At 39.5% G+C, this 26,007-nt stretch overlaps 1 protein-coding gene and 1 non-coding gene across 2 annotated transcripts in view; one reads left to right on the forward strand and one right to left on the reverse strand.

The window, feature by feature from the left end:
* Positions 1-26,007, reverse strand: part of DENND1A (DENN domain containing 1A) — a 536,242-nt gene that overhangs the window by 417,283 nt on the left and 92,952 nt on the right. The window lies entirely within an intron of this gene.
* Positions 7,615-7,721, forward strand: LOC126010517 (U6 spliceosomal RNA). Its single transcript, XR_007496542.1, has one exon. It is a non-coding gene; the product is annotated as a U6 spliceosomal RNA (small nuclear RNA).

Consider the following 26,007-nt stretch of genomic DNA (forward strand, 5'->3'; position numbering starts at 1 on the left):
TTTTAGAAACAGGACTAGCATTCTCTGAAAACCTGTGAAAACTGACCAGTTCAACATCTATAACAACTTTTTAGGAACTGTATTCTGATGACTTTACAGACTTCTTCTATGAACATTGTTCAAGGTGCAGCAACTTCTATCTTTTCGTCTTATTTACTTTGGCAATGTGTATTTTCCTTTAAAGTATTTATTTCATCTCAAATGTATCAGAGAGATCTATATGGTCTTCTCTTATGCATAAATAATAGGCTGAAAGCCCACATAATAAAACAGAGATTATCTGGGCATTTGGATATGTTTAGGGAGCATTTAAAATATTTTCCAAATTTTCCAAAATAAATGTCACACTTGTAAAACAAATAAAGGAATATATAAAGTAAGCAGAAACCCTTTTTCCCTCCTATTCTAAGGCTAGACCAGCATTTTAGCTCACAATGGATGACAGAAACCTAGTAATGAAAAAACATTAAAGCTGAGCTCTGTGACTTCACCAAAATCTTTCTTATGGGGGACTAGGGCCAGCAATTGTATTACTTGAGCATTTCCCATTGATACGGACAAACATATTAGAGAGAAGACAATCTATATTTGCAGGAGATTTCATAATGACCCCAGAATAATTTTGTTCCAACAAGTCTGTTACAGTTTCAAACACCATTTAACGGAACTGTTTGCTCACGTCCTCTGAACACTTATTGTTGTCCCTGGCTTCACAGAGGATGGGCATCAGTTCCTCAGCTCAACAATCTGCAGAAGAGAAGCTCACAAAATACCATCCCAGTGGACACAATAATGCAGCAGCAACCACAGCTCTCGCCCTCCCCTTGCTTCTATTATCATAATTTATGCATCCTTGGAGACTGGAGCATAAAACAATGATTAATGCTGAGAAAGTCAACAGCATCAAAGGTTTTGAACTGACCACTGTCTTTAGAATAGAAAATCATAGTTCCGCTATACAAATGTTTATCAAACCTATATTTAAAAATACAGTGAAAAGTGAAACTACCATAGTTACAACTATTATTATCTTAAAGTCCAAATGCTCCAGTTTCCTTATGTGTGAATCTTTCTATGACCGGAATATACAATCTAGGTCATTTTTTGGTTTTGTTTTCACATGTGTGTGTTTCTGTTTGGGGGCCACACCAAAGATGCTCAAGGATTACTCCTGTTTCTACACTAAAGGGTTTTGGGGTGCCTGGAATTGAACCTAGATTAGCCGCATGCAAAGTAGGTGCTTTATCCACTATACTATCTCTCTGAGCCTTTTGGTTTTTTTTTTATAGTTCTTTATCTTTAGAAATTAGCATTTGGTCTGATCAAACTAAAAATACTAGCACCGAAAGTCACCAGGACAATAAAATATAACACAGGTACTAATCTGAGATATTAAAGGATGTCATTACAACAGGCATAAAATGTTATCATCGTTGAATAATTTAAATAAGACAGATGTCATATGATAAATATTAATACTAGAGATGTTTCAATATAGTAGAAAAGGTCATAGTATACAGCATGATAAGGTAAGAAATTTTTTAATGCTCCACATCACTAATCATCAGGGAGACACAAATCAAAACAACTATGAGGTACCATCTCACACCACAGAGACTGGCACACATCACAAAGAATGAGAACAAGCAGTGCTGGCAGGGATGTGGAGAGAAAGGAACTCTTATCCACTGCTGGTGGGAATGCCGTCTAGTTCAACCTTTATGGAAAGCGATATGGAGATTCCTCCAAAAACTGGAAATCGAGCTCCCATACGACCCAGCTATATCACGCCTAGGAATATACCCTAGGAACACAAAAATACAATACAAAAATCCCTTCCTTACACCTATATTCATTGCAGCACTATTTACCATAGCAAGACTCTGGAAACAGCCAAGATAGCCTTCAACAGATGAATGGCTAAAGAAACTATGAAGTCATGAAATTTTCCTACACATGGATGTACATGGAATCTATTATGCTCAGTGAAATAAGTCAGAGGGAGAGAGATAGACACAGAATAGTCTCACTCATCTATGGGTTTTAAGAAAAATGAAAGACATTCTTGCAATAATTTTCAGAGACAAAAGAAGGGAGCTTCACTTCATGAAGCTCACCACAAAGAGTGATGAGTGTAGTTAGAGAAATAACTACATTGAGAATTATCCTAACAATGTGAATGAATGAGGGAAGTAGAAAGCCTGTCTAGAGTACAGGTAGGGGTGGGGAGAAGGGAGATTTGGGACATTGGTGACGGGAATGTTGCACTGGTGAAGGGGGGTGTTCTTTACAGACTAAAACCCAACCACAATCACGTCTGTAATCAAGGTGTTTAAATAAAGATGTTAATTTTAAAAAAAAAGAAATTTTTTAAATCATATTAAAAATAGGTGCATGTTGAGAAGGAATAACTGCTATACCCAGATGTCTGCATGATAGGACTAATGTCAAAGGGGGATTCTAGGGTTTTGAACACTAACACATTGGCAGGGCGACAAGAAACTCAGGCCTTTAAGAACTTGATGCATCCTCTTGTAGCTTCTCTATCTGAAACACAGTCTGGCCCAAAGATTACACTATCCTGTGCTTTCACCATGAAAGTGCTTTTAAATTTTTCCACACTTATACTTAAGAAATATATTATCAAGGTCAGAGCAAAAGCACAGTGGGCAGAGGCATTTGCTTTGTATGGAGCTGACTGGGGTTCGATTCCTGGCATCCCATATGGTCCCAGAGCCTGTCAGTAGTCATTTCTGAATGCAAAGCCAGGGATCAAAACCAAAAAAAATCTATCTTTTTGTTTTGTTTTGTTTTGGTTTGGTTTGGTTTGGTTTGGTTTTTGGGTCACACCCGGCAGTGCTCAGGGGTTTCTCCTGGCTCTATGCTCAGGCTCAGAAATTGCTCCTAGCAGGCTCGGGGGCTATATGGGATGCCGGGATTCAAACCACCATCCTTCTGCATGCAAAACAAATACCTTACCTCCATGCTATCTCTCCGGCCCTTCCTTCCTTCCTTCCTTCCTTCCTTCCTTCCTTCCTTCCTTCCTTCCTTCCTTCCTTCCTTCCTTCCTTCCTTCCTTCCTTCCTTCCTTCCTTCCTTCTTCCTTCCTTCCTTCTTCCTTCCTTCCTTTTTCCTTCCTTCTTCCTATCTATCTATCTATCTATCTATCTATCGATCTATCTATCTTTCTAATCAGTATGGGGAAATGACTCATGCTCAAAGCACTGCAATGACTGTCCTGGCATGAACAGGGCTCGGAGCTCAATCCCTGAGCTACAAAATGTGATCCTGCTCCTGGCATTCCAGCACTAGTAACCAGAGCAACAGGGCATCTAAGGAATGGAGCACTGCTCAGCCAAAGTAACAAGGTGAGGGGGGGGGAGGAGAGGGAGGGAGGGAGAGAGAGAGAGAGGGAGAAAGAGAGAGGGGGGGAGAGAAAAGAGAAGAGAAGCGAGAGGAGAGAGATGCATCTCCAACCAATATACATATATACTTACAGATTGAAAGTTTTAGAAAGTAATACCTTTTCTTACTGTATTTTCTCTGCATATAGTGGTCTGTCTCATTTCACAGTCCACTCAATTGATTCCAGTAATATGCCACCACACATAGTGTGAAAATCAGCAGTAGGCCTTTCTTAATGCTTAGAACCTAGAGAGAAGGAAAGACACTAACACCACAACCCCACTATATAATCTTCAGAAGATGTCACTTGTATCTAATTTAACTCTTCTGGTGACCTTCCACGTAATTTCTAGTTATTTTAACAAGTATACATCTATCCCTTAAACAACTATTTACTCAGTATTTCCTATGTGTCAGATACTGTATTCGAATCTCAAAATAACTGAACAGGGCTGCCAGAGTGGTAGCTCAGTGGTAGGCATTTGCCTTACATGTAATCCTGGACCCCAGTTCGAATACCTGACATCCCATATGATCCCCTGAGCCAGCCAGGTGCAATTTCTGAGCGCAGAGCTAGGAGAAACCCCCAGGTGTGGCCCAAAAACAAAACAAAAAAAAAAAAAAAAAACTTCATGGAAGGAAGATGTTAAAATAAGATGAGCATTAAAGAGTTAGGACATTAACCATGAATCTTAACCCCAGAAATTTTAAACGTTATAAAACAAAAACTCATCATACAAGGATGCAAAGGAATGAGACAAAAAGGATCTGGGGAGTAGCCCTGACTAGAGGCTTAGTTGAGGCAGGGAGCAAATCCGTGTAAAAGAAGAAATAACAAAGAATTGGAGAAATAACAGAGCAGATAGTGATGGCCTTGAATATTGCCAACTATGGTTTGATCTCCAACAGACAGCCGATATAGTCCCTCAGCTGCCAGAAGTGATCCCAGAGCACAGAACTAGGATTAATCCATTAGTATTATCATAAGGTGTGGCTCAAAATATAAACAAAACAAAAAAGTATGAAGCAATTGAGAATGAAATACACCATCAATCCACTACTATTATTCAAAGAAAGTTTAAGTTATGATTCCTTATCATGTACATTAATGTATACTTAATAAGAAACTTCTTTTGAGGTATCCAGTACCTCCTCAGTCCTGCTCTAATTCTCAGCCAACTGGCCCAGTGATTCAACACAAAGGCCTAAGGAAGCACTGCTGCAGGGCTCTGTGGCTGGAGGCCATGAAGGCCATACGGGATAAAGGGGACCTCCAGGGCTACCTCTAGGGATAGTGAGGGGGCCATGTGGTACCAGATCTAACTCAAGTCAGGAACATGTTTTGTGGCTTGTGCCACATGCTTGGTGTGTGCCTTAATCGCTGTACTGTCTCTTTTGGCCTCTGATTAGGCTGAGAAAAGAATGTTTTCATTTAATATTACTATACAGATATCAAAGAGTAAAACCTCTTCTCTCTCCCTCACTCTCCCTGCCATAAAGGCAGGGGTAGGAAAGGAGAGAAACTGGAGATACTGGTAGCAGGAAATATGCACTGATGAAAGGATGTTGGACATTATATGACTGAAACTTATGAACAACTTTGTAACTATATCTCATGGTAATTCAATTAAAATTTTATTTTAAGGGGCTGGATCAGTGGTACAAGTGGCAAGGCCTTGCCCACGATAGTTTAGGACAGACTTTGGTTCGATCCTCTATTATCCCATATAGTCAGTCCCCAAGCCTTCCAGGAGTGATTTCTGAGCACATAGCCAGGAGTAACCCTGAGTGTCACCGGGTGTGGCTCAGAAAATAAATAAATAAATAAATAAATAAATAAGTAAATAAGTAAATAAATAAATAAAATTTTATTTTAAAAGAAAGTAAAACAAAAAAACTAAGTTTTATAAAAAATAATCCTAAAACATTTTCAAAATTCAGAGACCAGACAAAGGAACCATTTTTGAACTCAGGAACCTCAGTCCAGGTTTTCCCATATAATTATCCCCTTCGGCTTCAGAGGCACTTGGTGATATAGATTTTCTGAAACAAAATAAAACAAAATACTTCACTATAGCTTCTGCTGACTTGTTCAGCTTTCTCTATTTTCTTTTTGATTTCTGGGCCACACTCAGTAGCACGTAAGGCTTGCTCTTGACTGTGTTCAGTACTCCGAGTGGTGTTGGATCAAACAAGGTTCACATGCAAGGTAAAAGCCTCAGCCTCTGTGTTATCCTTCCAGCCCACCATAGAGGATTTCCCTACCCTCTGAATCTCACTCCACAATGGATGCTGATCTTATTAGAGCATGTCAAAAGATAGAAAGCAGATGAGAGTCACAATTCATTCTTTTCTCAAAATTCTAAAATGCCAACAGTTGCACGTATCCAATCATAACACCGGGACGAACAGCCAAGTTCCTCCATGCCCAGCCAATGACATCATAACAGCTGCCTGGCCTGCAGGGAATAGAACCCCCTCTTAAATGCCTCACAATGTCAGAAATTAAAATTTGAGTGAAATTTGTGAAAATAGGATCAATGAAGCAAGGAAATCCCATTCTATGAGATCGCACACTTAGTGAGTATAGGATCTGAAATAGGAATATGTTTCTAATGTTGTGCCACTGTTCTTGTTGGAGAGAATTCCATGTTCCTGCCTGCTACTCTTGTCATATAGTACCCTTTTTATTGGAAGTAGTGGTCAAAAAAATGGTGAATGCTAGCGACTATTGTCAGTTCAGTAAAAGCTTTACAGGCTATCATGAATCCATTGTTTCTTTTTCCCTTCAACCATGAAAAGGGCTTATCCCAGAGAAGGGCTGTTCCTTCACTTTTGATCCCTGCGGAAGGTACATAGCTGATTGACCTTTTGTAGAGTTATCCTAAATGCACTATGAGAAAACAAATGTGTTTTTTCTTGGACACTTACTGTCCTTCTATTAAGAAATTAAGCCACGAGATGGAGAGAGAGTACAGCAGATAAGTCTTTGTTTTGTATATGGTTGACCCTGGTTCAACTTTCTGGTCCCTGGTACCACATATGGTCCACCAAGTACCACCAAGAGTTGCTCCAAGCACCATCACCTATATAACCAATACCCTTTCCTCTCCTCAAAAGAAACTAGGCTCAATATATGTTCTTTTAAAGCATTCACCAAACACTATGTGCCATCCCTTCCTCTTCCTCACCTTGCTTCAGACTACTGTTATCAAACATTTCTTCATACCATTTTACATGTCACTTAAAACAGATGTGGAAGGAGGTGGCAGTTTGAGTGTCCCAAGAAATGCAAAGCCCAGGGTTTGATTTTCTGCACAAACTTTGGATGGATGAATGGATGGATGGATGGATGGATGGATGGATGGATGGATGGATGGATGGATGGATGGATGGATGGATGGATGGATGGATGGACGGACGGACGGACGGACGGATGGACGGACGGACAGGTGAATGGACGGACGGACAGACGAATGGCCTGGCTTGACTTCCACTCCAGTTAAGAAACATTAAGATTTAGATCCATTTTTATTTTTTAAAAAAGAATAAGCAAAAAATTTTAAAACGAAATAGTCAGAGGGCTGGAAAGATAACATAGAGGTAAGGCATTTGCCTTGCATGCAGGTCAGTGGTTCAAATGCCCGCATCCCATATGGTCCCCTGAGCCTGCCAGGAGTGATTTCTGAGCATAGAGCCAGAAGTAACCCCTGACCACTGCCGGAAGTGACCAAAAAAAAAAAAAAAAAAAAAAAAACCAGGGCCCGGAGAGATAGCACAGCGGCGTTTGCCTTGCAAGCAGCCGATCCAGGACCAAAGGTGGTTGGTTCAAATCCCGGTGTCCCATATGGTCCCCCGTGCCTGCCAGGAGCTATTTCTGAGCAGACAGCCAGGAGTAACCCCTGAGCACTGCCGGGTGTGACCCAAAAACTAAAAAAAAAAAAAAAAAAAAAAAAAACCAACAACAAAAAACACTGAAATGGTCAAAGGCATCAAAAAATTACCAATAAGGTAGGAAATGACACTGAATTAAGCACCAGGAGACAAAAATCTTCCCCAAAATATTTACATACTTGAGACTTAATTTCTCCTAGAGATGTGGACTGGTTCAGGGGAGCAATGAAGAGGCTACAAGTTGATCAAAGACAACAAATCACCAATAAATGAAAAGAAAAAACTGGAATTCAGGGTCCACAAAAAGGTGATCCCGTGCTCGCTTTAACAGCACATATACTAAAATTGGAACGATACAGAGAAGATTAGCAGGGCCCCTGGGCAAGGATGACACACTAATTCATGAAGCGTTACATATTTTTTATAATTAAAATAAAAAGCTGATCCCAAGAAACTCCTTGGGCTTTGTGTTTGTATCCCAATAATACATCCCATGAGAAAGATAAAAAGGGAACAGATAAAACCTCACCAAGTTAATGAAAAACCTCTGGAAATCATCTAAGTTTTTTGTTTTTTGTTTTGGGGCCACACCCAGCGGTGCTCAGGGGTTATTCCTGGCTGTTTGCTCAGAAATAGCTCCTGGCAGGCACAGGGGACCATATGGGACACCGGGATTCGAACCAACCACCTTTGGTCCTGGATCGGCTGCTTGCAAGGCAAACGCCGCTGTGCTATCTCTCCGGGCCCAATCATCTAAGTCTTGAGTGGGAGAAAACAGAGTGGGATGAAGGCAAGGGAACCGTTAGTGGTCCTCGTTTTTCCCAAAAACAAAATAAAATCTTGTCCTTGGTCTTAGAGCTACCATCAATAAAATATTTGATACTCATTAAAAATAAAAATAAGAAAATAAGAAAACAGCTCCACATACCAAAGGAACAAACAGAAGTTATTCAAATAACGGTGCTCTAGACTACTTAAAAATCTTGCTTAATATGAGGAAAACTAGGAGGAAGGGAAGCAGATAGCACTTTGAAAAGAAATGAGAAGAGTTAAATTGCTGAAATTTCTGACCTGGAAAAAATACTTCAATGAACAGATTCAACAGAAAATTCAATTAGTTGATGAGAAAAATTAGTAAAATAGTAAATAGGCAAAAATATTAAATTAAATCCAAAAAGATAAGAGGAAAAATAATAGATAATGAACTATTTGCAATAGCTCTAAGGCTCACAAAATTGGGTTCCCAGTAGTGGTAGGAGTAGCAATAAAAACAGCAGAGAGCAGTGCAAGCAATACTTAAATAGGTAACGGTAAGACCCAAAATTCATGTTTAAAAAAAAATCAAATACTAAACTCTAAAAACACCCCAAACTGCAAGCAGAACAAACAAATCAATACCTGGACATATTGTATCATGACTGCTAAAGACAGATCACGAAGACGAAAACCTTAAAAGCAGTCAGAAAAAAATGAAGAAAATAAAAGGTTTACCACTGACAAATCAACAAAATGACTAATTTCCCCATAGAGATGACAGAAGCAGTAGGGGCAATGTTTAGCTTTTCATACTCATGAAATGATCAGACAGGACAGGAATTTGCTGGGAAGAAAGCTACAGACAGCAGCACAACTTTGGAAACTCTGAATCCTTATCTAGGGGTCTCTTCCTTCTTATAGGACCAGGGTTGGATAAGAGGAGGAACCAACAAAACAGAATCAGACTGCAGATTAGGAATCAAAATGCAGTTAAGTCTTCAAGTTGGTCCAGAAGTGTAAGAAAAGATGGATGATGGGGCCGGAGAGATAGCATGGAGGTAAGGCGTTTGCCTTTCATGCAGGAGGTCATCAGTTCGAATCCCGGCGTCCCATATGGTCCCCCGTGCCTGCCAGGAGCAATTTCTGAGCATGGAGCCAGGAATGACCCCTGAGCACTGCCGGGTGTGACCCAAAAACCAAAAAAAAAAAAAAAGATGGATGATGGCCTCTAGAGATAAGAATCACACTGAAAAATAAGGTGAGAACTCAACAGTTTGCTGGCCCAGGAAGTTTCCAGGCCAAAGCAGGACTGGTGAATCCAGGAAGATACCACCTACCTGAGAGTCAAGCCAAAGTGGTCTACATTGACAGGATACCAGAGGAAAGAGTTGCACAGAAAACTCTGTAAATCAGAGGGTCTTTCCGAGAGCTGATCTGCACATGCATGAAAGCAAACTAATCACAGATGGGGAAGAAATTTCCAGAAGGATTATAGGAAACAGTTCCCATACCCACATGGTCCCAAAACAGTGAATTCTCCTGCAGTAAGACTGGGAAAACACTTGTGATTCACTCACTGGGCAACAGAGCATAAAGAAGGGTCTTGCCACCATACAAATGGATAATTAGTCCCAGGTTAAATGCTGCCTGACAATTAACAAATCCCCAAACCAAAACTCAAGACGATCAAATTGTTTCCAAGTAAATTTACTCTGTCCCAGAACAAAGATCAAAAATATTTATAGGATGAGCCAGAGCGATAGCACAGCGGTTGGCTGTTTGTCTTACACGCAGCTAACCTAGAACAAACCTCGATTTGATCCCTGGCATCCCATAAGGTCCCCGAAGCCAGGAGCAATTTCTGAGCACATAGCCAGGAGTAACCCCAGAACGTCACTGGGTATGGCCCCCCCCAAAAAAAATATATATATATTTAAAGAAATAAAAAATGATCCAACACTCTAAAAATTAAATTCACAATGTGTGGCATCCAATTAAAGACTGCCAGGCATAAGAAGGCACAGGAGGGGCCGGAGAGATAGCATGGGGGTAAGGCGTTTGCCTTTCATGCAGAAGGTTAGTGGTTCAAACCCCGGTATCCCATATGGTCCCCTGAGACTGCCAGGAGCTATGTCTGAGCATAGAGCCAGGAGCAACCCCTGAGCGTTGCAGGGTGTGACCCAAAAACCAAAAAAAAAAAGAAGGCACAGGAAGGAGGCTGAAGCAATAGCACGGTGGTAGGCAACAGATCCTGCTTCAATCTTAGGCATCCCATATAGTCCTCCAAGCCTGCCAGGAGTTATCCCTGAGCAGTGTTAGGTGTGCTGCCCCACCCCAAAAAAAGACACAGGAAAATACAAACAGCTTCACTTCCTAAGAATAGGTAAATAAAAAGAAACAACAATGGGGGTTCGTGAGGTGCTAAAAAAATTAGCCTTTATCTGTCAAACTCTAATAAATTTAATAATTCTGTCAAATTTAGATAAATTTTAGCTTTTAGTTTAAAAGTTCACAGACAACTGATAATATGGAATGATAAATAAATGCCAAGTGCCTCAAGATGAAAACACGTACCATCATTTACATCCTGATAAGACTCAAACATGATTCTAACCAAGCCTTTGGATTCAACAATCTATTTGTAAAAAAAAAAAAAAAAAAAACAAAGGAGAGAGACACACATTAAGGTGTGCCCCGTGCATGCAAGCAGCAAACCAGAGACTATCTGAAATGTGGTTAAATCACATACCTGAAGCTCTCCAAGCCATAAAGTTCAATAGAAAGAATGAAATGGAAAGTCATGTTCTAATTCCTTTAATTTGAGGGGCTGAAACAACAGTACAGCAGATAGAGCATTTGGCTTGCACAGTGCCAACTCAGGTTCAATCTGCAGGACTCATAAGGTCCCCAGAGCCCATCCATCAGGAGTGATTACTGAGTGCAGAGTCAGGAGTAATTCCTGAGTACTGCTGGATGCGCCTCCCCCTCCCCCCAAAAAAGAAAAATAACATCAAACAAAAATTGTAAAGGATCATATTCAAATCATTTTAAACAGACAAGACCAAGACATTAGTCTAGGAAAACAACATCTGAAATGATATATGACAAAAATAAATACCACCTAAAATACATAAATCAACAACTGGCAGAAATGTGAGGATACGTGAAAAATTATGCTTAATCAGAGACTAAGATTTCAATACATGGTTCTTTCTATAACTGAAAGAAAGACAACAGAAAACTCAGTGAGCCAACACAGATGAGTTAAAGATGGCCAGACCTGCTGTGCATCCTAGGGTGGGGATCATGACTGTTCCTGTAATGATGTCATCTATCAGAAAATGCATGTGAAACCTTGACCAAAGTCAGAAAGCAAGTTTCACAAATTCCACGATCAGCAACCTTCTTTTTTTTGTTTGTTGGTTTGGTTTGGTTTGGTTTGGTTTGGTTTGGTTTGGTTTGGTTTGGTTTGGTTTGGGGGCCACCCTGGTGGCGCTCAGGGGTTACTCCTGGCTCTGAGCTCAGAAATCGCTCCTGAACGGCTTGGGGACCATACAGGATGCCAGAGAGTGAACTCAGGTCCATCCTGGATCAGTTGCATGCAAGGCAAATGCCCTACCTCCATGCTATCTCTCTGGCCCCAGCAACCTTCTTCTTAAAGGTCCCCATGGTTTATTGCTTTAGGCTTTTGAATAATGGGGTCTATGTCACAACTATTGGCCTCTGCTGCTAGAAGCAAGAAAATGGCCCTTGAAATCACACAGGCAAGTGGCTATAAAAAAGAAAAACTTTGGAAATCAAAACAGGTGCCCCTAAAGCAGGGCTGGGAGTTGGCCACTCCCTCTGCACAACATGTATTCAAACAGTGAAATTATGCAAAAACTCAACTGCAGAGGCCAGAGCAATAATACAGTGGTAGGGCATCTGTTCTGCATGTGGCCAACCGGGGTTCGATCTCCAGCAACCAGTAAGGTCCCCTGAGCAAGCCAGAAGTGATTTCTGAACATGGAACTAGGATTAACCCCTGAGCGCCACCGGGTGTGGCCCAAAAAACAAATAAAAAGAAAAAAATTTTTTTTAATAATTTTGTTTTGTTTTGTTTTTCGGCCACACCCGGCGATGCTCAGTGGTTACTCCTGGCTGTCTGCTCAGAAATAGCTCCTGGCAGGCACAGGGGACCATATGGGACACCGGGATTTGAACCAACCACCTTTGGTCCTGGATCGGCTGTTTGCCAGGCAAACGCCGCTGCGCTATCTCTCCGGGCCCAAAAAAAAAATCTTAATTTGATAAAAATGTATATGCTAAATAAACCTGTCTCACCTAAGTGTTCACCACTAGACTAAACTAATAGTGTAACAGTCATACAATCAAATGTTATTCATAAAAATCAAATTGCAGATTGTGTAGCAATAAGGAAAACTCTCAAAACCTACAAGTTGGCTGGGGTACATCCAATTCAGGGGTAGAGTGAGAGCTTCATATATATAAAGGCCCTACATCCAATTCCCAGCACAATACAGCAACAACAGCAAAACACCATGTTAAATGAAAAAAAGCCAGAACCAACAGGATGCATGTACCATACAACAACACAAAACTTTTATGGAAAAGGCAAAATCAACTTGACCTTTTAGAGATCAAAGTTAGAATTTGGTTACTGCTTGCAAAGTGAAGAAGCAGGGAATAATAAGAAACATAGGAAACATCGATATCTTGTTGAGGTATTAATAAGAGAGGATTACATGTTTCAAACTTCAAGCTGTAAAATTCATTCATTTTATTGTATATGTTAGTTAATTTTAATTCCATTAAAAGCTAGTCATGGAGGGAGGGGCGAAGTGGTGGTGCAGCAGTAGGGCATTTGCCTTGCACACATCTGACCTAGAATGGACTGTGGTTCGATCCCCCAGAGTCCCAAATGGTCCCCCAAACTAGGAGTGATTTCTGAGGGCATAGCCAGGAGTAACCCCTGAGCATCACTGCCAGGAGTGACCCTTGAGTGTCACCAGGTGTGCCCCCAAAACAAACAAACAAGCAAAAGGCTAGTCATGGGGCCAGAGCAATAGCATAGCAGTAGAGCCTTTGCCTTGCATGTGAATGACCTGGAACAGACCTGGATTTGATCCCAGCATCCTATATGGTCCTCCGAGCCTGCCAAGAGAGATTACTGAGCACAGAGCCAGTAGTAACCCCTGAGCACCGCCAGGTGTGGCCCAACAGACAAAAAAAAAGGGGGGAGAAAAAAACAACTACAGTCATTATTATAGTTAATAGTGGAAATACTGGTACCTTTACAATCTCTCCAATAAGGTAGAGATTGTTCCCATCACCAATCCCTAGCCAATGTAATTAAAAAAATAAAACTAAATAAAAATAACAAGTAAGGATGGAGCAAGAATTAAAGAACTAAAAGGTATTTGCAAAATGATTGTAGGCTAACAGAATCAGTGTCACTTCATCAAATTTTCTGGGTACAAAGTCAAATTTCAAAGTTTATTGCTAAGGACCAGAACAATACTATTGCAGAAAGTGTTTACTTTGCATATAGCCAACCTGGGTTCCATCCCCAGAATCCATAAGGTCTCCTAAGGCAAATAAATGTCTTACCCGCTGTACTATCTCTTAGCCCCTAGAACAAACTTTTTTTTTTTTTTTTTTTGGTTTTTGGGCCACACCCGTTTGACGCTCAGGGGTTACACCTGGCTATGCGCTCAGAAATCGTCCCTGGCTTGGGGGGACCATATGGGACACCGGGGGATCGAACCGCAGTCCTTCCTTGGCTAGCGCTTGCAAGGCAGACACCTTACCTCTAGCGCCACCTTCCCGGCCCCTGAACAAACTTTTTTTTTAAAAGCTTCAATAACTTATTGGGTAAGTTATGGTACAAACAAAGCTGACTAGCTCAGAAAGAGAGTCATTCAGATACAGGTATTTATGAAATGTCGCTCTGGAAAAAGTGAGAAGCTGAAATGTTTTCAAGAACTAGTGGGCCAGTGAAAACCTATACGGCAAATAGCAGTAACAAGCAGCCCCAGAGCTGCTGAGAGCTATGCTGACACAGGCTCAGAGAGTGATGCTGACATAGGCTTCTCCTCCCACACCAGTGAGTGGGAACAAGGCCCAAGAGCACTACAGGTGCAGGTGAGATAAAACCAAATGGTACCACCATTGGAGAGCTGGGGATGTGGCTCAGTGGCAGAACATACAAAGCTGCCTTGTGGGTACGAAGTCCTGGGTTCAATACTTAGCATGGCTATGTGTGATTCCCCAAACACCACAGTGTGACTCGCACATCTAACTCACAAGCACCACAACAAAGTGTGTGACCCCATAACCACCACCACAAAAAAATAAAAAGAATCTGCTATTCCTATTCCTATTTACATATTTATTTATTTATTTTGGCTTAAAGATCACATCAAACTGGTATATACTCTGAGGCTACATTCAAAAGTGCTCAAGGGGCCATGAGGTCCCAAGAATCAAACTCAGGCCTCCTATTTAACTTCAACACTTCTAAAAGATAGTGTAGGAGAATATACTTCAAATCCCTGGGTATTAAAAACTAGGATATAATAAAAGGGCTGGAGAAATAGTTCAAATGGGAGAGCACTTGCTTTGCACATGGCTGACCATGGTTCAATCCTGCCACAAGATATGTGATCCCCTGAGATTCTACTAGGAGTGATCCCTGAGTAAAGAGCCAGGAGTAAGTCCTAAGCAAAGCTGGGAATGACCAAAAACCTAAAAAAAAAGAAAAAGTAATAGACATAGAAGGGGTGTGGATCAGTAATAGAGCAAGTGGCCCCCAGCACTGAAAATAATTCTTAAAATAAAATAGTACACAAAATACCCTAGCCATATGTTAAAATATATAAATAACTTCTTGAAAAATAGCAAGATGGCCAAAATACCAAGAAACAATAAAAGACGGTCAACATTAGAAATGAGTAAATTAAACCTGAAGCCAAAATTAACTGCACTATGCATAACCATCCAGAATGACTAAAATGGAGACTCATTATCAAGTGTAAGTGAAGATATGCAGCAGACGAAGTTTCTCACGCACAGTGGAAGGCGTGAAAACTTGATTCAACCACGCTGGAGTTTTTGGAATTTTTTAACACTAAAAATATAATAACTTTACTCTCAAGCATATCCCAAAAGAAATGTAAGCAAGCATGACATTCATACTGGTGGCAGGTGACCGTTATTTAAAATTAGATACAAATAAGAGGGAAATAGAAATGTCCATGTGGAACTACTGGATGGGTCAACTGTTATCATGATGGAATTTTATACAGTAGTGAAAATGGGTTAATAAAACACTGATATATGAATAATCTCAAGAACCAATGTCATATAAAAGAACTAACGTGAAAAGGAAAAGACCTGAAGGCTCTACTTAGATAGCTACATCTCTATGTATAAAAAAATAAACAAAATTATTCAATGTTTTTAGAAGGTCAGAGACTTGTTCTCACTACGGAGAAAAGAAGGGTAAAGAGTAAAAGAATATATACGGATGCACTGCAAGATATATGTAATGCCCTAACTTTGGGATAGTTCACCAAGCAGTTAACTTATGATTTTTCACATTTCCCAATATGCTTATACAAATGTTTTCAACAGCAAGTAAGGTGTATACTGCCAACCCAGGTTAAACCCCCAGTACCCTACATGGTCCCTCAGAGGCAAGCTAGAAATGATCTCTGAGCACAGAACCAAGAATAAGTCTTGAGTACAGCTGAGTGTAGTCCCAAAACAAACAACAAAAAAGCTGGCTAAAAAAAAAAAAAAAAAAAAAACCATCAACTTAAAGGCACATGTGTCTTCTGTGTCTGTGCTACACATGTGTGCTGCCAGCCCACACATAGGACCCTAGCACATGGGGCATACATGTACCCTCTTGAGATGTCCCCTCTTACTTCTGTACTGTGTTGTGTACTGGGGCTTTCTCCACCTTAGGAGAAGCCCAAGCTCCCTTTCCCATTCTCATCCTCTCTCTCCCCTTCCTCAGTACCTTCAAAAAACTTGTTTTAACTTTAAAAAAAAAAAAAAAAAAAACATTTTAAGAAAGATATATCTTTTAGCAGTGAATTTTCTTCTCCAAAATCTCTGGAGAGAAATGTAAAATTTTACTGTAATGGTAAAATGAAGACTACTAATTCTGAATGACCAGAATATATTGAGTGTCGATAGCACCACAGGGTTCCCTAAAGATTGCCAAAAAACAACCCCTGAATACAGCTACCCTGGAGTAGCTCTGGAGCACTTCTGGTGTGGCCCATCACAACCTCCCCAAAAAGGCACATATAGATTTCTGAATATTCAGCACCAGTGGTAAATACTCCTGAATTTTATTTCATATTTGATTTAACCGAGGAAAGAAAAATAGTACATATATTTTCCGCATAAGCTTTCAAGTAGAGAAATGAGAGAAACTCACCTTTCAAACTTGTCTTGATAACACAACAGTGAGTCATAAAAATCACCCTCTTAAAGCATAATACAACTGAGCTCTTCTTTTAGCTACTATTAAAACAATAGGGGTTTGGTTTTTAATACCCTTGTCACAAATTAAAATGTCTGAAATTCATTTGCTAAAAGAATAATAAAGGGGCTAGCACAATAGTGCAATGAGTAGGGTGCTTGCCTCGCATGCTACCAACCTTGGTTCGATCCCCAACATCCTATGTGGCCCCCTGAATACCGCCAGGAGTAATTCCTGAGTGCAAAGCCTTACCTTGAGTAAGATAATACCTTTTAATACCCTTGAGTATTACCAAGTATGAACCAAAATATTAAAAAAATTAAAAATAGAAGGCCCAAGCGACAGCACAGCAGTAGGGCCTTGCAAGCAGCCAAGCCAGGATAGACCCAGGTTCAATTTTCGGCAACCCATATGGTCCCCTGACCCTGCCAGGAGTGATTTCTGAGCGCAGAGCAAAGAGACCTGAGCACCAGACCCAAAGATCCAAAAAAGTAATTAATTAATTAACTAATTAATTAAAAAGATGAAAGGAGTCAATTTCCAAAATTTAAGCAAACACCAAAAGAGTTACTCAGAAGAATCATAGCACAAAAATAAGGATCACACCACATACAAGACACACACACCCCTACCTTACCACACATAAGGATCATACCACAAAAATAAATTTGGTTGGGCCCGGAGAGATAGCACAGCGGCGTTTGCCTTGCAAGCAGCCGATCCAGAACCAAAGGTGGTTGGTTCGAATCCTGGTGTCCCATATGGTCCCCCATGCCTGCCAGGAGCTATTTCTGAGCAGACAACCAGGAGTAACCCCTGAGCACCGCTGGGTGTGGCCCCAAAACAAACAAACAAAAATAAATAAATAAATAAATAAATAAATAAATAAATAAATAAATAAATAAATAAATTCAGTTGTTATTTATTAAGTTTTATGATATATTGGACACTTGGTAAGGATTAAGATACAAGATTTATTATTAAACAGAATGAGGAAAAGAGGAACGTTTTCCTCATTTTATCGATGAGGAAACTAAGGTTTAGAAATGTCACCCAATTTGCATAATATGCATAGTTAAGAGAGGCCGGTCAATTGGTTCATCAGGTTTTGGTGAAAGGTCTGTATTCTCTTTTTATTTTCTCTTTTGTGTCATTTATTGGACTGATATGTTTGAACTAAACCACTCGGTCGAGTGGGGCATACAGACATCCATATGAACTTACACATACACACAGTTATAATGACACAAAACTAACCTGACATCTGTAAGCCCCTTATGTAGCACTGCACCAGCACAGAGCTTAGGGTTGTTGGAAGAAACAAAACGACTTCTCAATGATGGAAGAGCAAGCCAAAGCACTGCATATAGTAAGTCTACAAAGCATTAACTGGATTAATTAGCAAGGGATTTGAGAAGCAGCTTGGAGCTAGGAAACCAAAACACTAAATTGTTTAAATACTTTGGCAAAAGATCAAGGTTTCCAGGCAGCAGCGGGTCTCCTTCCATCCTTTCCACTCCATGTTTTAACACATTTAACCTGGATGAGGTACTTCTTCAGAAAATATGAATGTCATTGTCAAAATACCAAAAAGAAAAATGAATTAAAAAAAAAAGTGCAAGCTGTTAACAATTCTGCCAACAAGCAAAATCCAAGCAATATATTAATTACAAATCAATTGTTTTAGACATAAGCAGCTCTTATCACTGGTAAATGCATCCTTTAAAATAACTTGCTTTAAAGGAAACAAACAAAAAAAGGCAAATGTCTTTTTCATTATACTAAATGAACTAATCAGGACAAAAATAAATAAATAAATAAATAAATAAATAAATAAATAAATAAATAATAAAGCCAGAGAAAATGCACCCAATAGCAAATGGGGGGGGAAAAAAAGGCTCCTAGCTAAATGCACGCATGGAATGCTACAAGCACAGTGCTATCATTTAGAAATAATGAACAGGAAGTAGTCAGGGTAGGGACACTTGGTGAATGGGTTTCTGGTTTCCAGGAAGTAAGAATTTTTACAATGTGACTGATTTTCACAAATACATATGGCAGCAAAATGATAAAAGAAAGCTTTCAATTACTATAGAAATCACAGGAGGGCAAAAATATCCATTGTTCCTCTATTTTTATGACAGTCAAGCACACATCGCGACTCCCCACCTCCATCCAGCACACACAAATAACCAATCATAATAATAGACACAAATATCAAAGTGTTCTTCCAAAAAGTCGAATTAATCTACACTCCACCCACAAATTATTAATTTCCTCCCATCTTTATCTTTGATCTCTAGAGTTTCCACCTAACATCCATGAAATATAAAGACAATCTAAGTCTCCTCTAGCAATAGATCAAAATGTCACTTATTCCATTAACGTACTTTATTCCGCTTGAGGAAAAAAATCGTAAAAAGTACTCACTAACTTTCCATCAAAATGTATTCTGATTTCCTTTCAATCTATTGAGTTTCTATAGGGTACAAAAGTACAGAGAACTCCAGCTATGAAGTCTGGGCAAAAACAATGAATTTGATTGGAATGACAGTTTTCTTAAAATGATGAATATAATCCTTCTTGCAGTTAGAAAGATTAAAGACATCCTCTTTGTAAAGTATTCAGCAGGATATCTGACACACAGTAACTGTTTAGCAGTTATTAGTATTATTTTTTTCTCAGCTCTAAGCACAAGGTATGCTGTTTCAAAATAATACAAATAAATTCTTTGCTGAACCAGAAATTTTGACAATTATATAAACAAGGCATTGGCAAATGATACTGCTCATGAAAGAAAGTTACCCCAATGTCTTGAAGGCACCGTGTCTACAAGAGTGCACAACAGTCTCTCCATCAACTGTGCACTTACTTGCACAAAATAACTGTGAGAAAAGGCTGAAGGGCGCTATTACCCCTGGGTTCACATAGGAATCAACCAGACTGAAGGAAACAAGGAGTCAGCAGGGCAGCCAAGCTCATAGAAATTTCCTGACTCTGCGGTGTTTTAGTGGTTTAGTCACTACTCTTGCTGCCTGTGAAAAGAAGTGGGAAAAGAAGTAACACAAATTCATTTTTTTTTTCAAATAAAATTATAAAGAGGAAAACACTATTTTAAAAAGTTATTTTTTTAAAACATATGTATATAAATTCTAAAAGAAAAGTGTCCCAAGAGGTAATTTTAAAATATTATTATTTAGAAATAAAGTTTAGGGCCCGGAGAGATAGCACAGCGGCGTTTGCCTTGCAAGCAGCTGATCCAGGACCAAAGGTGGTTGGTTCGAATCCCGATGTCCCATATGGTCCCCCGTGCCTGCCAGGAGCTATTTCTGAGCAGACAGCCAGGAGTAACCCCTGAGCACCGCTGGGTGTGGCCAAAAAAAAAAAAAGAGAGAGAGAGAGAGAGAGAAATAAAGTTTAATTTTTTTTAATTAGAAAAAATTTTAAATGGGGGAGACACACCTAGTTGCGTCTTGAGGTTATTCCTAGCTCCATACTCCTAGAGTGAGGGCTTGAGGAACAATATGGGATGCCAAGGATCGAACCTAGGTCAATAGCATGCAAGAGAAGTGCCTTACCCACTGTACTACCTCTCTAAAAAAATATTCCATATTGCATTTTTTTCAAGTGACAAGCATAAACTATTTCCAGTTTAAGCAAATACTGAAATACTATTGTATTATAACAGATTTCTATGCAGGCATACAAAGCTTTTGAAAATTAATTTTAATGCTGTCTTACAAATTGTTCACATTACAAGATTCACCAAATTTTCTGAAGAGAAGTCTCAGTACTATTTTTTCTAAGAGTGGCTAATTGAGGGCCAGAGTGATGGCGCCGCCTTGTACGTACCTAGGACAAACCGAGATTTGATCCCCCAGCATCTGAACACAGAGCCAGGAGTAACCCCTAAGCATCACCAGGTGTGGCCAAAAACCCGAGAGAGGAGAGAGAGGAGAGAAAAGGCTAATTGACCCCAAAAGCAGCAATAATAGAAAATGTTGGGGCCGGAGAGATAGCATGGAGGTAAGTCATTTGCCTTTCATGCAGAAGGTCATTGATTCAAATCCCAGCATCCCATATGGCCCCCCTTGCCTGCCAGGAGCGATTTCTGAGCATGGAGCCAGGAGTAACCCCTCAGCACTGCTGGGTGTGACACCCCCCCCCAAAGAAAGAAAATGTTATGGTATATCTGTTGCACAAAACCGTACTTCTGTCATCTTACTAAATATTTATTACCTACTATATGAGGTACCTCATATTATTACATTTCTCATGCCATCAATTTTCCAATGGACCTTGTGAAGCCTACAGTAAGAATTCTTTTTATTTGGGGTGGGGAGTCACACCCAGTGGCGCTCAGGAGTTACTTCTGACTCTGTGCTCAGAAATCACTCCTGGCAGGATCGGGGGACCATATGGGTGCTGGGATTTGAACCACTGTCCATCCTGAATCAGCTGCATGCAAGGCAAATGACCTACCACTCTGCTCTCTCCAGCCCCATACAGTAAGAATTCTTAATTAGTATTAATGAGCAAACTGAGATCCAAAACAAATTAAAGATCTTGTCCAAGTCCATTTACTGGATTGTGGAGAACCAGAATTGAATTCCAAACTCAGCACAAATCCCGGGCATTTTAAACTGCGTATGTTGCTTTCCTGTATTTCTACATTGTTTGTAATTTAAATAATCAAAGGCTAAACCACCCCATGACATTCACAGACACCCATGACTCATCACTCAACAATGATACTCCACAATTATCCCCCTTGCCGGCTCCCCCAAAGGACCACACATCTTTCAACAAACCAGGTCAGGTTAGAGGAAGCAAAAACACAACTTCAAAACAGTCTTGTATCAGCATAACCCAGAAGCTACCATCTTCTCTTACTTCGAAATAAAAATATGAAGACAAAAATATATTGATGAATATAAACACATATAAACATAGTTTTTCTGAAAATGGAAACACTGCTCATGATTTCTCTAAAGAAAGACAGCAAGCACAATTTGGAAGTCGTTGGCCATTTCAAATGCTAAAGCAGCTCATTTTTTCAAAAAAAAAAAAATAACAAAGTTGAAAATCTACTCAAGTGAAAAGACCAAAAACAATGTTAACTCACTTTTAACTCACCTCATAGAAACTAAAGGCATAAAACATACAACAAACCAAGGCAACTTCCAACCACTTTCCTATAAAAGCATGACTGCAAATGCATCACAGAAATTGTTGTGACAAAAGGCTTCCTTATATCAAGCCTCTAAGATGATGTCATGTCATTTTATGGATTAAAAAATGAAAAGTGAACTCATATAGGCTATCATCACAGTATGCAAATGACTTACCTACAGTAGAACTTTAGGTTCTACTGAAACACAGACAAAACCCTGTTTTAAATGAGAGCTACACACTTTATAACTAACACTTCAACTCTTATCCTTAAACAAAGATCCCTCAGACATAGTCTTTAAGAGGCAGTATACATTTTAGAATAAACACATGTCCAGATTTGAAATCACTAGTTCACTACAGTCATCTGTCACTTAACCACAGATGTAGGCTCTGTTCATCTTTGGACAAAAGTCCATGTGTATTTGCACACATTTCTATGATGAGACCTACTACAGGACTGAGCTATCTATGGGGACTACTGTTGTAGATGTGTGTGGTTCTTTGTTGACCAAAGGTACTTACTTGCATTTAGCAAGTTATTAATCTCCTGTGCCTTAGCTTACAATATCTGCAAAAAGGGAACAATAATTCAGTTCTTATGGAATACAGGAAGAATAAGAATACAGGTGTGTATATTTGCATATGTGTACATCTACGTGCATACATACAGATAAGGAAAAGAAAAACAAATATTGGGGCTGGAATGATAGTACAGGAAAACTAAAATATTAGGGCTGGAGTGATAGTACAGGGGGTACGCAAGTGTGCCTTGCACACATTGTGAACCCTGCCTTGTTCACGAGCCGACATCCTATATGGTCCCGGAGAACCACCAGGAGTAATCCTGAATACAGAGCTGAAGTAACCCCTGAGCATTACCAGGTGTGACACAAAAGCTGAAAGAAAAAAAAAAAATTTAAAGTTTTAAATAAAAAACTAAAAAATCTTGCTATCAAAGAAATGAATAAAAAGTTCTGCAGTCCTCCAGTCCGTAGCTTTCCAGTCTCAGTTTGTCCTTGAGGAAGTCCAATAGCACTTTATTTCCTCCTCTTCCTTAAACAACAGCCCCCTCCACCTCTGGCAGGATCCTTACTGAGCTCAGTTGCATGAAATCCCTCTCCTCATATTCAAGAAGCCTTAAAAGAGCATTATTAACCCTATGCACGGCACAAAGAAGAGATTCAATTGTGTAAGCACTTGACAAAAAAACAAGAGGAAAAAACTAAAATACCTGGTGTAGCTATGCATTCCCATCAGAGCTTCTGCAACTGGGCAATTCTCCCTAATCCACTTAGCAAATAAATGTTCGAGGCAATAAACAGTTTTTGACACACATGACATTTTATTCTAATTTATCATCTAATAATAACTAAGCATTCAAAGCTTACAGAGAAAGCACAGCCCCACAATACACATTGTTCTTTCAAATTGAATAATGTGGAATCCTGTGAGGAGATTCAACTTTACAATATATTCTCTCATTCTTGTGCAAACACAGTCTGTCTATCAACATATTAGCATTTCAATCATCCTCGATTTTTTTCATAACTGGGAGAAGCTGTCTTCATGTATTCCTATTGAGCATCTACCATCTATGAATTATTTCTAAAGCTTAGCAATAAAACTGAATCCAAGTAAATGAGAAACTGAAACTATTAAAAAATTATATACATATAGTGCCAGTTATAATACTTCCAAATATTATAAATATGCTCTTCAATGTTGAATTTAAGTGAAAAACAATTGCCTTTAGATTAACTATACTATTTCTAGTTTGTTTGATTTTTTTAAAAAATCATTTAAAAAGATGTTTGTCTTTAGATATTTTTTTTTAAATAATTCTGCATCCATTTATATTCCTAGGTAAACACATCCTAGAAAAAAAGTATTTAAGTCTCCTTTAAGCCTCCCTTTAAGGCATTGGCCATAAATGGTGTAATTTGCCCAGGACATCATTAAAATGTAAAGTTAATGAGGATTCAGCTAAAAACAGAAGGAATGTAACCCATTTTCAGGCAAAAGTTCTAACACAGCAATCAGAGGAAAAGGCTCTTTGATGTTTTTTTGTCTCTTCTCATTAATTTTTTGTCTCCATAAAAAAAAAACATATATATGCATATGTATGCCATATACAGGTGTGTGCAAACCTATAGATGTACCAACATTTAAACATGATGATAATAGAACTCCAATGAGGGTTTGCTAGAATTTGAGGTGGGGGTGAGGAAGATGGGGGGGGGGGGCAGAATCCATCAGGGATACACAGGAATAACATCTCTCTGGCACAGTTGTCAAGAGGTTTCAAGACACTGCAAGGGAAGTGTGTGGCAGGGCAAAGGACACACTGAGGGGACATGCACTACCGTTAATGTTCTCCCCTTCAGTCCCTCTCTGGTGCTTGAGGACCCAGTCGAGGGCTGGTACAAGCACAGTGCTCACAGAGTAGTCATTACTATCATCACGGATGATGTATTCTTTTTTTCCTATGTAAAAATTCACTCCATTAACCCTCACCTTCTTTTCGAGATTTATGCAAGACTCAGCACCTCCTGTCACTAGGCAGGTGGGGCATTATCCAAATAACCAGCGTGGAGTAAACAGTCCCGAGTGACATTTTATCATGTGAAGTGCCTGCACAGGTATAAATATTATATCCTCTCCAGTTTTATTGCCTCATTTTACAATTATACTACTAAAGAGCACAATAGCATGCAGAATGTTAAGTGGCATTCTGCTGCCTGGAATTTCATCCCAAGGCTCCATTCAGAATAACAAATGTAGGAGCTATTTCATCTCTGCTCCATTGTGAAGAGAGTCATCACCTTTGCTTGAATATATAGGAGGATTTGACTTGCTGCAACCCATTTTATGCGAAGTGAAATCTTAAACCAAACGTGATAATTACCAAGAAAGTGTCATTTGGAAAGTATTATGGAGCTTGCAGAGACCTTACCCTACGCTCTTTTGTTACTCTACCAAGATTCTAGAATCCCAGTAAACAAAGCCTAATCAGTAATAAGTGGGTCTTTCCAAGATGAGCTACTTTAAATACCAGAATTTAGTTGTTCTCAAAACACACACACACACACTCTCTCTCTCTCTCTCTCTCTCTCTCTCTCTCTCTCTCTCTCTCTCTCTCTCTCTCTCTCTCTCACACACACACACACACACACACACACACACACACACACACACACACACACACACACACACACACGAAAACTCAATAAACAAATCCTAGTTATTCTAAACATGATCATCAAAATAATAAATGTTTCTCTGGCAATTTTCATTAAAGACACATTTCCACACAAATGGCCTCATTTTTACTAGTTCATTCATTCAGTCCATAAATATTTACTAAGTCTTAGTACTGAGCGTTGGTGGTACAGTCGTAAAGATAATTCTACCAGTTTTAGTTCCTTCCAGTTGGAAAGCTGAGACAAATAACCACACCAGTAACTTCAATGTAGAATGTAGTAAGCGTGACAAGATGATCCAGTCTAAGAATTAGGGTTACTTTAGGGATCTAAAAAGGTTTCTTTTCTTTTTTTGTTTGTTTTTTGGGGGGTTGTTTTTGTTTTGGGGCCACATTCGGTGATACTCAGGAGTGACTCCTGGTTCTGCACTCAGAAAATATTCCTAACAGACTCAGGGAATGAGGGGATACTGGGAATTGAACTCGGGTTGGCCGTGTGCAAGGCAAATACCTATGCACTGTGCTTTTGCTCTGACCCCTAAAAAAATTTTCAAAATCTCTAGTTACAGAGGCCTTATTTTATCATCCATGACTAAGAGGAAAGTTCCCAGACATCACAAAAGGACCTAGGGGAGAGAATAGAGCATGCACGGAGCCTGTGGCTATTCCCATGATAGTGTACTTCAAGGGTGGAGAAACCCTGTATCTCTTAGGGCAAGGGAACTCCCTTCTAATTTCCCCAATATTTACTGTGCCTGTAAAACACACACACACACACATACACACACACACACACACACAAATTAATTTTTTGTTATTGTTGCTGCTTGTTTTCTTTTTTGTTTGTTTGTTTTTGATGCTGTTTTTATCTCAGGACCAGGGTTATTGTTTGGTTGTTGTCTTTATTGCTGTGGTGCTTTTCGGGTTGGTTTTTTGTTTGTTTGTTTGTTTGTTTGTTTGCTTGCTTGGGGTTTTTTCCTTTTTTGTATTCTTGTTATGTTTTTCTTCCTTTTCCCCTTTCTTCTCTTAAATTGATATTTATAGCCTCTAGAAGGACTCCTCCCATTTTTTACTCGTTTCC

Source organism: Suncus etruscus, chromosome 5, assembly GCF_024139225.1.
Source record: "Suncus etruscus isolate mSunEtr1 chromosome 5, mSunEtr1.pri.cur, whole genome shotgun sequence".
Taxonomy (NCBI): domain Eukaryota; kingdom Metazoa; phylum Chordata; class Mammalia; order Eulipotyphla; family Soricidae; genus Suncus; species Suncus etruscus.